Here is a 13338-nt window from a genome sequence, read left to right on the forward strand (position 1 = left end):
TCTTCTCCAGCTCATTTACTGATGAAGAAAATTAAGGGAAAGTTAAGTGACTTGCCTAGGGTCACACAGCTGGTCAGATATGAAATCAGGACGATTGTGAAGGACTTTAAAACCCAAACAGAGAAGTTTGTATTTTATCTTAGGAGCTAAAGGGAGCCATTGGAATTTCTTGAGCAGGGGCATGTCCTGGTCATATCTGTGCTGTAGGGACATTACCTTGGCAGCTGTGTGAAGAATAGATTGGGGAAGTGAGACAAAAAGCAGGAAGGCTAATTAGAAAACAATTATAATAGTGCAGCTGAGAAGCGGTAATAGATTAAAGTAAGGTTGTAGATGGTATTAGTAGAGAGTAGAGGGGATAGATATGGGAGATACTCTGGAGGTTAGAATCAATAAAAGTTGGCATCTAGTTGAATTTGATGAAGGGAAGGGGAAAAAGGAATTGAGAATGATACTGAGGTGGTGAACTTTGGGGACAGCTAGAAGAATGTTGTTCTTACCAGAAACATAAATGTTCAGAAGAGGGCTGGGTTTGTGGGTGGTGGTGGAAAGATGAGTTTTGTTTTGGAAATGTTGAGTTTGAGATGCTTATGATACATCTAGATGGAGAGATCCATTGGGTTGTTGGTGGTACAGGACCAGGGGTCAGGAGAAATACAGGAGCTGAGAATGATTTGGTAATTTTTTGTGCAGAGAAAATGGAATCCCTGAGAGCTGATGGGATCACTGTAAGAGAGTGGAAAGAGAAAGAAAAGACCAAGGACAGAGACCTAAGATGCAACCATGGAACATGAAAGATAATCTAGGAAAGTAGATTGAGAAGGAATAGTCAAGCAGGAAAAGAGCAATGTCACAAAACCCAGAGAAGACAAAGTATGTAGAAACAGAAGCTGGTTAACGGTTTGAAATGTCTGTAGAGAGGCCAAGAAGAGTGAGGACTGTGGGAGGGCTACTATATTAAATAACTGCCACTTGGTCACTGGTAACCTCCAGAAAAGTTTCACTTGAGTGATCTGAAACAAGATTGCAAGGTACGGTTGGACAGTAACTGGGAGGTGAGAAAGTGAAAACAGTGTGTTTGGTATATCCTTGGGATTTCTGCTCTGTGAAGGGTTTCATTATGATGACTCTGTATGTGATCAGCAGCAGCAGCTATGTTGTTAACATTTTGGTAGTGAATTAGTGGGAGGGAAAAGAGGAGGAAAGATCTCAAATGAATTACTGTGTGTGATTGTGGACAAGCCACTCCCATTCTGTGAGACTTCATTTTTTTATCTTTATGATGCAAGAAGTGGACTATATTACCTCCAAGCCAAGGGTTCTTAGCTTGGGGAGTCTGTGAACTTTTAAAAAAGATATTTTAATAACTGTTTCAATATGAGTCATTTCCTTTGCAATCTTATGTATTAGTTTTATTCACTTAACAACATTACTCCGAGAAGGGCTCTGTAGGCTTAACCAGACTGTTAAATCTCTCTCTCTCTCTCTCTCTCTCTCTCTCTCTCTCTCTCTCTCTCTCTCTCTCTCTCTCTCTCTCTCTCACACACACACACACACACACACACACACACTAACCCTTGCTCTAAGCTCTTAGTAGCTGTGTGTCCCTGAACAATCATTTAACCTTTCTCTGCCTAAGTTTCCTAATCTGTAAAATAAGAGGTTTGACTTAATTGACTCTAAGGTCCTTCTGTCTCTAAATCTCATGATTCCTGAGAGTTCTAAACCCTATAATTCTCTGAGCTTCATTGCCCCTTGCTTGTGCTTGCCTACAAGGCTCTGAGGTCCTGGCTGGTACAAGGGGAATAACTCTGACACCAGCTTTGAATTCACTTCAGTTCAGTTCAAATAAAAAAAATCATTTATTGAAAGCCAACTATTTGCCACATATTGTGCAGGGCCCTAGGCAGAGGGATAGAAAGTTAAAAAACAAAACAAAACCACCTAGTCCCTGCCTTCAGAGAGGTTATATTTTGCTAGGAGTGGTGTATGGTGGAAACAACATGTTTCCAGATAAATATAAAATAGATATAAATACTTTGAGGGCAGAGCAATAACTCCTGAGGGAATCAGTGAAGGCCTATACTAGAAAGGGGTACGAAGTGGGCAGGCCACTTAACCCCAATTGCCTTAAACATCTGGAACCATCTCTAGTCATCCTGATGTATAACTTGCCACTGAACCCAGATGGCTCTGGAGGAGAGAGTGAGGCTAGTGACTTTGCATAGCCCTCCCTCACTTAAAAATACAATTCATTGCAAGTCATGACATCACCTCCCAATGTCATGGTCCTCTTTGAGAACAAAGAACAAACAACAAGGGAAAGAAGATAAAAAACAATTTATAAATTTTAAAAAATCTAGAAAAAGGGAAAACAAAGTTTTTTTTTAAAAGTGTACTGCTATATGCCTGTGCATTAACTGGTAAAGCATACCCGTATAGTGTTCTGTATCTTGTTCTAGAATGTCCCCTCCAATAAGATAGGCCTAGGGTCTCATGTATCTTCTTTCCAATGCCTTCTACTCATGGGGGATTAATAATTACTAAGTGATGAAAGGGGAGGGGGAAAGTAAGATACAAGAGGCTCAGGTTCCCTTGAGCTCTGGGAACAACATTCTGTACTGTTTCCTCCTTCCTTTTTTCCACATAAATACCCATCCCTTTCCCACTATCCTTTGTACCAGATCAACTTTCATCCTCTTAAAAAACTCAACACCTCCCTCCTCTCCTCTTTCCCCATTACCAAATGAGGGTGATAATCCCAAGGCTGTCTTCCCTACACTGTTTGGGAAGGAAGCTCACTGAGGCCTCTCTGGTATACTAGGAAGTTCATAGGACCCTAAATCCTGTGAGTTGGATCAGATGACATTCAAGATCCTTGCCAACTCTTTTTTTTTTCTTTCCAGTTTTGAACCTTTAATGAGGAAAAAAAAAAATAACAGCTCTGTGTGGTCTGGAGCTCAGCGATGGATGACAGCTCCGCCTGGATGATAGGGGGGAAGGTGTGTGTGGGGGAGCTCCGAGGCCTAGGAAGTGGTCTCTTCACCACTCAGCAGCATGTTGGGGATCCCTCAGCTGATGGGGAACAGGCATCCGGATTCTAGGCACTGCAGGGTGCCCTCGACCACCTCCACCTCTAACAAGACGTGGGTGCACCTTCTTCAGAAACTCTTCATCCTTTTCTAGCCCTCCGCCAGCTGCCGGGCAGCTCAGACAGGTGTCCCAGGCTCTTGGCCACTTCCACTAGTGCCGGCCACCCCATCTTGGGAATCATGTGCATCACGAAGTTCCAGTTGAAGTCCACGGGGTTCACACAGATCTCGGTGGCCTGGACATGCAGCGGGAAGCCCTGGGGCCCCACCCCACACATGGGAGCTCAGCAAGTTGTGGGTCAGCAGCTTCATCCCGGCATCCTTGCCAACTCTTGAGATACTATTCCCTAGATCCCTATAGTTAACATTCTTCCCTTCCACTCAGCTGAATTTTTCTTAATTACCTCTTGTGTCATTTTCACATCACTAATTACAGAACTGAGTTGAGGGCTGCATTCTCATGTTATTTGCCCCAGGCAGTGTTTGCCCCAGGCTTCAAATCCCTAGTTGTGTTTTGGCTCTGTCTGTACCATTGCGGGGTAGGTCCTTGGAATATTCCCCTGGCAGCCCTCAGAGTTGCGGGGGGAAAGGGGGGTAACCATTGCTTTACAGAGGATGGTAGAAATGCACCCAGATTACTGCTTACCAACTTCAGCAATTCACCATAAGGACAAATATTATCCAATCAGCCATGGAAGGAATTATTGGAGTTGAGGTCAAAGTGGAGGAAGAAAAAGAGCACCTCATTTCAAAAGATATGCTCATTTAAGCACTAATAAAGGGTAAGTGGTCTTTGGGGACATTTTTATTGGGGGAAGATGGAGATCCCTGTATTTTAACTTAATCTATCATTCCTACGATTAGAATAATCTTATATTTATGACAGCATAATAAAGGTGACGAGAAAGAGTTCCATAATAATACTGAATGTTTAAACATGCTACTAATCTCTTGACAAAGACATTGATTTTATTTGGCTGCAGATGATAAGAACCAAGAGTGATGGGTCAAAGTTGTAAAGAGGCCAATTTAAATGTGACTCTCAAGAGTCAAAGAATTCCACTTTCTTGGAGGTCTTCGAGTCGAAGCTGGATGACCACTTGTTCTGTATGTTATCCTTTGTGTGTGGGATGGACAAGATGGCCCCTGCAGTTCATCCAACTTATACAGTCCATGATTCTGAATTCTATGAAGACTAAGATACTCTGGCTCTCAGGCAACATCTCTGGATATCTCTGTTCTTTTCCCTTCCTTTTTCTGTTTTGGAATTGTCAACTATTTCCCTGGTTTGGGGGCTTAGCTGTTGCCCCAATTTTTTAGGGCGTCTGTGCCATTTTATGTGAAGCTAGGTGGCTCAGTAGTAGATAGAACCCTGGGTCTAGAGTCAGAAAGACTCTTCTTGAGTTCAAATCTGGCCTTATCTACTTACTTGCTGTGTGAACCTGGCAAAGTTGCTTAACCCTGTTTGCCTCAGTTTCCTCATTTGAGCTTGTATAATGGCAAACCCCTCCAGTATCTTTGCCAAGAAAATTCCAATGGGATCACGAAGATTGGGACTCACCTGAACCACTGAATGTTCTCTCACTATTCTTTCCTTGTTGCCCCTGCCTCCCCCTAGTGGCTCTCTTGGGTGTTTCTAGTTAAAATACATGGCTCTCCCTTAGTTATACCAAATACATTCTCTGTATTGCTCTCATCAATGACTGACTCTGTTGACTTCATCTTCAAATCCCCCTTAAGGCACTAAGGAGTTAGGTGACTTGCCCAGGATCTCACAGCTAGTAAGTATCAGAGGCAGTATTTAAAACTAGAATTTCCCAATGCTGAAGTCAGTGCTTTCTACCCATTATATCATACTGCCTTTCCCATATTCAATAGTCCTTTTTGGTGTGGAGCCACCAGTCAGAGACACTGAGAGAAGGTTCACACAGTTTCTGAGTAGCAAATGCAGCCAACTGCCCAAGAGCACCCAGCAGTTCCTGTCCTTCTCACTTTACCTTTCATTGACTTGTAGAGTATTAGAAATGAAAGGGATTATAGACCATCTCCCTCATTTTACAGACTAGAAAACAGAGGTCCAGAGAAGGGAAGTTACTTCAAGGTCATACAGTTAGTCAATAGCACATCCTCCATTTTCAGATCAGTAAATTTCCCATGGAAGCTTGAAAGAATCTTTTTTTCTTAATCATCTGGCGTTTTTATCTTCCTAATCTGAATAGGAGTCTGGAGATTCAGACATACGCTATAGTCAGTATCCTGCGAAAGTACAGCCAAAAGCAAAATAGGATCTTAGATGCTTCAAGCTAGACACAGTGACCTGAAATATTACACTTTAAGTTTTATAAAGCACTTTACAAGTATCATCTTATTTGATCCTCACAACAACCCTATTCTTAGTCCATTTTACAGTAGAGGAAACCAAGGCAGGCAGGGTTATGTGATTTGCCCAGAGTAAGTATCTGTGGCTAGGTTTGAACTCAGGTCTTGCTGACTTCAGGACTTGTGCTCTAGCCACTATGCCCTCTGTCTGCCCATTGAGTCCTACTTCATTATGCAGGTAAAACCTTGAGGCCCTGGAAAGAGAAGAGGCTGGCCTTCTCTCCCCTCCCTTTCCCATTCCTCCTTTCCCTTCTTCTTCTCTCCTCCCTCCTTCTCTCCTTTCCTTTTCCCTTTTTCTTTTTGGGAGTGGACTAGAACAGTGAGCCTGAGCCTATTATGAATAAGCATAGGAGTTTTGAACTGCCTTTTCCCCAGCCTTAACTGCTTAGCCCCTTCTTTGGTAGTCTGGTAACCTCCACTCCTGAGGGCTTATCATATTCTATCCGGACTTATTTCAGACACCTGATCAGCTTTAGGCTATTGTAGCTCAGATTTGCCAAACTCAAGAAATCCATCAACTTCATTCTCCCAAGCAGTAGGGATTATAGGCATGCCCCGCTGTGTCTGGCAAGTGCCAACTTTGTGATGAACATCTCTGAATCTAGAGCTAGGCTAGCTTTCAGAGGACAGACACATATTTGGGCACTATGCCTATTGTTGAAGCTTGTTTAGCTTGGTAGGCCCTTGTGAGAGCTTTTACTCCATTGGCATAATGATTAAGAATGTAGAGTCACATGGGTGCAGCTAGGTGGCACAGTGGATAAATCACTGGCCCTGGATTCAGGAGGACCTGAGTTTAAATCTGGCCTCAGACACTTGACAATTGCTAGCTGTGTGACCCTGGGCAAGTCACTTAACCCTCATTGCCCAGTCAAAAAAAAGAAAAAAAAAGAATGTAGAGTCACCACCATCCCATGATGGTTTGATCGGTTTCCCCTCTCTGATGTCCCAGGCAGGGAGGAACCAATTGGCGAGGATAGACATTCCCAACATGGAAGATTCCTGAAAAGTGATTGCTTGGGCCCAGTACTAGGCAGAAGGGAAAGGGTATGTGGAAAGCAGAGACATCCTGCCCAGTCCTGGGCCCAACCAGTCACACAGTTCAACAAAGGCCAGAGGTTTGGGGATTATCATGACAGTCCCAGGAAGCCTCAGTAGCCAGATTCTCCCTGCAAAGGAGACATTTTATTATATTATTATTATTATTTTTATTTTGGTGAGGCAATTGGGGTTTAGTGACTTGCCCAGGGTCACACAGCTAGTAAGTGTCAAGTGTCTGAGATTGGATTTGAACTCAGGTCCTCCTGAATCCAGGGCCAGTGCTCTATCCACCGTGCCACCTAGCTGCCCCCAAAGGAGACATTTTAGATGTCGTCAAGACCTATTTATTTTAAATTAAAACCACTGGGAAAATGGTAACATGTAGACCTTTTAGAGTTGCCACCACTCAGTAACTTGGTAGCTAACAGAGCAGAAGAAGGGCTGGGCAGGGGAAGCAGGAAACCTAATTTTAATTCCATGTTGCCACTCACCAGCTCTGTGGCATGAGGCACTTACATTCTCTACTCCTGGGTGTCCTCGAGGGCAAAAGAGGTACAATACCTGTGTAGACCTCTGGCAAAGGGTCATGGTGAAATGGAATCAGGAAGGCTTGGGTTTGAGCCTCTCCTCTAACACATAATAGCTGTGTGCCCGTGGAAAAGTCACTTAACCTCTCAGTGTCCCCAGGGAACTTTTTATGATTTGCTGATCCTTATTAGTAGAGAAAGTTTATACACCCATCCACACCCACACCCACCCACATATATATATCAATATAACATGTAATATATCAAACATGTGTGTATGCATACATATGCAATGCACATAACATAATACATTTATAACATATACATTAATATAACATTAAATGTACATGTACATATGTATATATGCACATGTGTGCACATATATTTTAAATAATAAACATTTTATTTATAGTTTTGGGTTCCAATTTTTATCCCTCTTTCCCTCTCTCCCCTCCACCCTCCGTGAGGCAGCATGGGTTATATACATACGATTATGTAAAACATTGCCATATTTGTCATTTTGCACAAGAAAACTTGATTAAAAGGAAAAAAATGAAAAAAGTAAAAAATAGCATGCTTTAGTCTGTTCCATCAATATCAGTTCTTTCTTTGGCGGTGGCTAGTCTGCTTCATCATTAGTCCTTTGGGATTGTCTTAGATCATTGTATTGTTGAGAATAGTCAAGTCATTCACAGTTTTTCATCATACAATATTGCTGTCTCTGTTTACAATGTTCTCTTGATTCTGCTCACTTCACAATACATCTTTTCATACATGCCTTTCCACGACTTTCTGAAATCCTCCTGCTTGTCATTTCTTATACCACAATAATATTCTATCACCATCATATACCACAGCTTGTTCAGCCATTCCCCAATTGATGGGCATTCCTTTGATTTCCAATTCTTAGGCAGCACAAAAAGAGCTGCTATAAATATTTTTGTACAAATAGGTCTTTTTCTCTTTCTTGGGATGTCTTTGGGATATAAACCTAGCAGTGGTAGTGCTGGATCAAAGGGTATACACCATTCTATAGCCCTTTGGGCATAGTTCCAAATTGTTCTCCATAATTGTTGGAGCTTTTTATATGTGCATATATTGACATGTGTATATATGAACACATACCCACTCATAAATGAAGACAAAATCCACATTCACTTTTTTTGCCTGCTGTATTTCACTGTGTGGAAATTTATTTTGATTTGGGGACCCTACCTTTGGGCTGAGATTAGAAAGCCTTAGGCCCTCAGGTTTTTCTTCCCTGTGTGGGAGGGGCTAGTGCCCCTCCCCCTCAGCTTCAGCTGAGCCAAAAAGCCCTGTGGGCTGAAATGCCAGGACAGACAGCTGGGGGGAAAAAGCCCCAGCTCCCTCCACCCTGAGAGGATCTATCCCAGAGATCCCAGGCTCCTCCAGGCTGGCCTCTGGTGTAGCCTGTGCAGAGGTCCCTGGGTGCACAGCACGGGGCATGGGCCCCTGGAGCCCTGGGTGTGGTACAAATGGGACTTGAGCATTCCCCCCCCCCCCAGCCACAGCCCTAGTGCAGTAAGCGGATTAGCTTGATGTGTGTGGGGGCGCAGAGAGCCCAAGATTTGAGGGGCGAGAAGGAACATATAAAAGGAAAATGCCAAAGGACTAGGAGGAAGGGGGCTGACAAGATTAAGGAGGATTGTAAAGACTAGAGACCCTAGGGAGGAAGGGAGAGGCCGGAAGGGTAAGAGGTTGGAAAAGAACGGACAGAAAGGGGCCAGAGGACCAGGAGACAGTGGAGAGCACAGAAGCGGTCAGCACAGGGTACAGGTTGGGGAAAGCAAGGGGCGGGGGTGGGGAAGGGAATGCTGGAACACTAGGGGAATGCTAGAAGAAGGTCTGTTGGTACGCAGGAGGAGGCTAAAAATGTTCCAGGCGCAACAGGTGGAAAGAGATGTGCCGGAATGCAGTCAGGTTGTACATTTTATTTCCCTGTATTGTTAATTTAAAATTGTGTCTTATAAACAAACCCTCTGCTGTTAAAATGGAAGAGGCTTCTTATTCTTTTGCTTATAAATTTGGGAGCAGTGTAGGGAACTTTTTAAACGGCACATATTAAGTTAATAGCAGTCAGCCAGTGAGTCGAGGACACAGATTAGTCCTCCAGTCAGATTAGTCCCCCCAAATTAGGCAGTAAGTTAATAAAATATTCTTACATTTGAATGGTGACCCACATGGGACTTACGGCCCAATTATAATTTTTCTAAACTTATAATTTTTCATAATTCCAATTATATAATTTTTTTCAGACTAGCTAGTTAATTAAAATTTTTTTTACAACTGTTGACCTATAGTGAGTTTATAGTCCACTAAGACCTCAAGATCTTTTTCAGGTAAAGTGCTATCCAACCATGCTTCCACTATCCTTTAGTTATGAAGTCAAATAAATACAAGACCTTACATTTATTGTTACTAGATTTTATCTGCTTCCCTTAGCTCTAGGGTTTCATGCTGTCAAGATCTCTTCGTATTCTTACTCTATCATCTGTAGTCAGTGATCCCTCTCAGCTTTGTGCTTTCCATAGATCTGATACTCATGGAATGCATGGCTTTAACCAAGTCAGTGATAGTAATGTTAAATAGTGCCAAGTCAACCACCCGACTCCTTCCAAGCTGAAATGGAACTAACAGTGGTCCTCTAGTTTGAATCAGTCAACCAGTACCAAATGGTACTATCACTTAGTCTATATATATCTATTTTTTTCCACAAAAGTAGCATGCGATACCTTCTCAACTAGTTCATTAAAATCTTAGTAAGTTGTACCCACAACATTCTTCTGATCTACCAGTTTTATTAATGCTATCAAAAAAGGAAGAAAGGTTAAGCCAATTATGTTCAGTCACCTTGGTAAAAGTAAACAAAATATTTGAGCAGCTCTGTTTTTTCCTGTTGTTCATCACCACCAAAACAAAAACAAAAACTTGATTTTTTAAAAGCTTTTCTCACCAGCCTTCACTCAACACTCTTGACAGCTGCCATATTCATCTTTGGTTACCTACTCTTGTTCCTATCTTCTATATATGTCTGTCTTTTAAAAATCTAAATTGATTGGAGAGTTCCCTGTGCATCCACATTAGTATATTTGAACAATTCCTATTTTTCCCTTCCTGAAAGACTGTAAGCTCCTTGAGGCCAGGGCATGTTTAATTTTTGTCCTTGTCTCCCTAAATCATAGCATAGCATATAACTATATGGGTATATTGATTGATAAATTTATTGATTCCTCTTTTTGTTTTTTTGCAGGGCAATGAGAGTTAAATGACTTGCCCAGGGTCACACAGCTATTAAGTGTCAAATGGTCAGATTTGAACTCAGGTCCTCCTGACTCTAGGGCTGGTGCTCTATCCACTGCACCACCTAGCTGCCCCCCATGTTAGTTTTGTGGAAGCCATAGACCCCTTCTGAAAATAATGGGATTTTAGCAAAATTTTATAAATATAGGAAATACCAAATTTCAATTACAGATTAGTGAAAATAAAGAGGATTTTTTTCCTCCAAATTCAAAGACACCCTGAAATCTCTTTGCAGACCCCTTCCAAATCAAAACCTTTCATCTAGATAAACACAGTTGTTATGTTGGATTTTGATGTGAGAGTTCATTCTAAGGGGAAACAGAATCTAGAAGATTATTGATCAAAGTTACTGTAGAAATGACTATGTGAATACAGAATAGATTTGCACTTTCATGTGCAATCAACTTTTTTTTTCTTTTGCAAGGCAATGAGGGTTAAGTGACTTGCCCAGGGTCACACAGCTAGTAAGTGTCAAGTATCTGAGGCTGGATTGAAACTCAGGTCCTCATGAATCCAGGGCAGGTGCTTTATCCACTATGCCACCTAGCTGCCCCAGCAATCAACTTTTAAAAAATATATTATGTTATGGAACTGCTTGTTTTATTCCATACATTAAAAATTAAATAAATTAAGAATAAAAAATAAGCAAATAAAGAAAAAAAGAAATGACTGTGACATTAGTCTTTGAGTTGGTGAGGAACTATTTTTTCCCATGAGAGTTCATTTCATATGAAAAAAATACATTTTCTCTCTCATCCCACATTTTTCTTCAGCCAGTAGGCAGAGTGTGACATTCAGGATTCAGTGTCTGCTGAAGTAGATGACCACAGTGGGTTATGATGCAATGGTTACTTAACTTTATTCCTATAATATGTACCATCCTGGGCAGAATAGAGGTCTTTGTGCCATGGAGAGCCATTGGAAAGTTTACTGGGACTAAAAGGGTAACTGGTCACTGAATTCAAAGATACAGAAGCTTTTTGTGAACTCAGCCAAAGTCTGTTGTACTTTTTTTATTAAGGCAGATTTTGATTCCTTATTTAGGAAGGATTAACTAGGCATCTCAGAAATGACATTCCATTTTAAATTTTGCTTGGGCACGAGAAGGCTGCAGATCACCTGCAACAAATACTTTCAGAGAGTACCCTTAATCACAGTTGTTGGCACATATGATCAGAGAATCTTAGAGCTAGAAGGGATGTCAGCAGTCATCAATTCCAACTTGTACCTGAACAGGAATCTCTCCAACCACATACCCAATAAGTGATCACCAAGTTCTTTCTTGAAAACCTGAAGTGAGCAAAATTACCTACACATTCTTGCACCAGTCCATTTCGCTTTTTGAATGGTTTGATTGCGGGGAAACATTGAATAGCAGATAGAAGGCTGGCCTTGGAATCAAGATAGACGGGTTCAAACCCAACCCTGATATGTAGCCAAGTGCTGATTAGTGCAAATAATGACTACATTAATTGGTCAAATTATTTGAATTCACATTGTATATTTTCACTGGGTTGGAACCAAGGACCATACTTTACCTAATTATAACTCAGATTAGTAAGAATTCAAATAAATATGACTACTTCACAGGATTAATTATCTGTACTAATTGAGACCTAGCTGTGTGATCATGGATAATTCAATTAACCATTCAGTGAGCTAGAAGAGTATAAGTTGCAAATAATTATGTCGATCTATGTTGGTAAAGAGAATTTCCATACTGGGAGTGCCCAAAATGATGAAATTAAAAAATTCAGTTTTTCCAACCCCTTTCCTTGGTCTCTAAATCACTAGGATTTTTTTTCTTAAGTTGAAATTTTCCTTTTTGTAACTTAAACCCATTACTCCTAGGTCTTCCCTCTGGTGTGAAATATTATACATTCATTCCTTCTTTCATATGAAAGCTCTTCAAATACTAGAAAATGACTATCATGTCTCCCTTAAGTCTTTTTGTCTTAGGGATAAATATATCTATGTTTTTCAACCAATTCTCAGATGACATGAATTCAAGGACCTTCAAGATCTCTTTGCAAAATAGGCCCCCAGAACTGAACACAATGCTCAATCAAGATGATGGTTTGACCAAAACAGAGTATAGCAGTATAATGGCACCCCCCCACCTCCCCACCCCCAAGTTCTTGACAATGTAAGACTGCATAAGCTTTTCTGGCTGTCATAAACATATTGATTCATGTTGTGTTGGAAGTTCACAAAAATCCCAGATATTTTTCAGACAAACTGCTAACTAGTCATACTTCTCCCCTCTGGTACTTGTGAAGTTGATTTTTAAAAAACTCTAATGCAAGTATACCATGACACAATAGATAGAAAGTGGAATCTGGATTCAGGAAGACCTGGGTTCATGTTCTTACACTCATTTACTTTGTGACTCAAGTTAGGTCACTTAATCTTTGAATCTTATTTTCTTCATCTACAAAATGGGCATAATAATACCTGTTGTGAGGCTCAAATGAGATAATATATTTGTAAGGGGATATCTGAAGTTCAGCAAAGATGAAAGTTGGAAGGGACAAAAGACAGATAAAATGAAATGTAAAGGATAAGGCCTTTCAGTTAAAAGAAAGCACTGCACACCATAGTAAGAATCTGAGTCTTGAGTATCTTGACCATGTATGGAAAGTCCAGCAGGGACAATGAACTAACTTGCCCCTAGAGCACAGATTGCCAGACACCTTTGTTGTCAACAACCTCTCCTCTTCATAAGACCCAACAAAAATCTAGGAAGTTTATCTGGGATATTGACTATAAGTAAAGGTGGGTGGGGTTCCTCCCTGAGAGAGCCCCAATCTGAACCAGAAGGTTTGTCAAACAGGGAGTCCCTACATGAGTCCCACCTGCTGTCTGGAGGTGACAAAACCTCAGAGCTAAAGTTCTGAGATAGTCAGATAGGTGAGACTTCTTAATCAATCAATTAATAAACATTTATTAAGCACTTACTATATAATAGGCATTCTGCT

The 13338-nt window shown here is 41.2% G+C and overlaps 1 pseudogene; it reads right to left on the minus strand.

Annotated features, from left to right (window-relative positions):
* Positions 1–3026: 3026 nt before the first annotated feature.
* On the minus strand, positions 3027–3404 carry LOC122752809 (annotated as a pseudogene).
* Positions 3405–13338: the final 9934 nt, after the last annotated feature.

Source organism: Dromiciops gliroides, chromosome 4 (assembly GCF_019393635.1).
Source record: "Dromiciops gliroides isolate mDroGli1 chromosome 4, mDroGli1.pri, whole genome shotgun sequence".
Taxonomy (NCBI): Eukaryota; Metazoa; Chordata; class Mammalia; order Microbiotheria; family Microbiotheriidae; genus Dromiciops; species Dromiciops gliroides.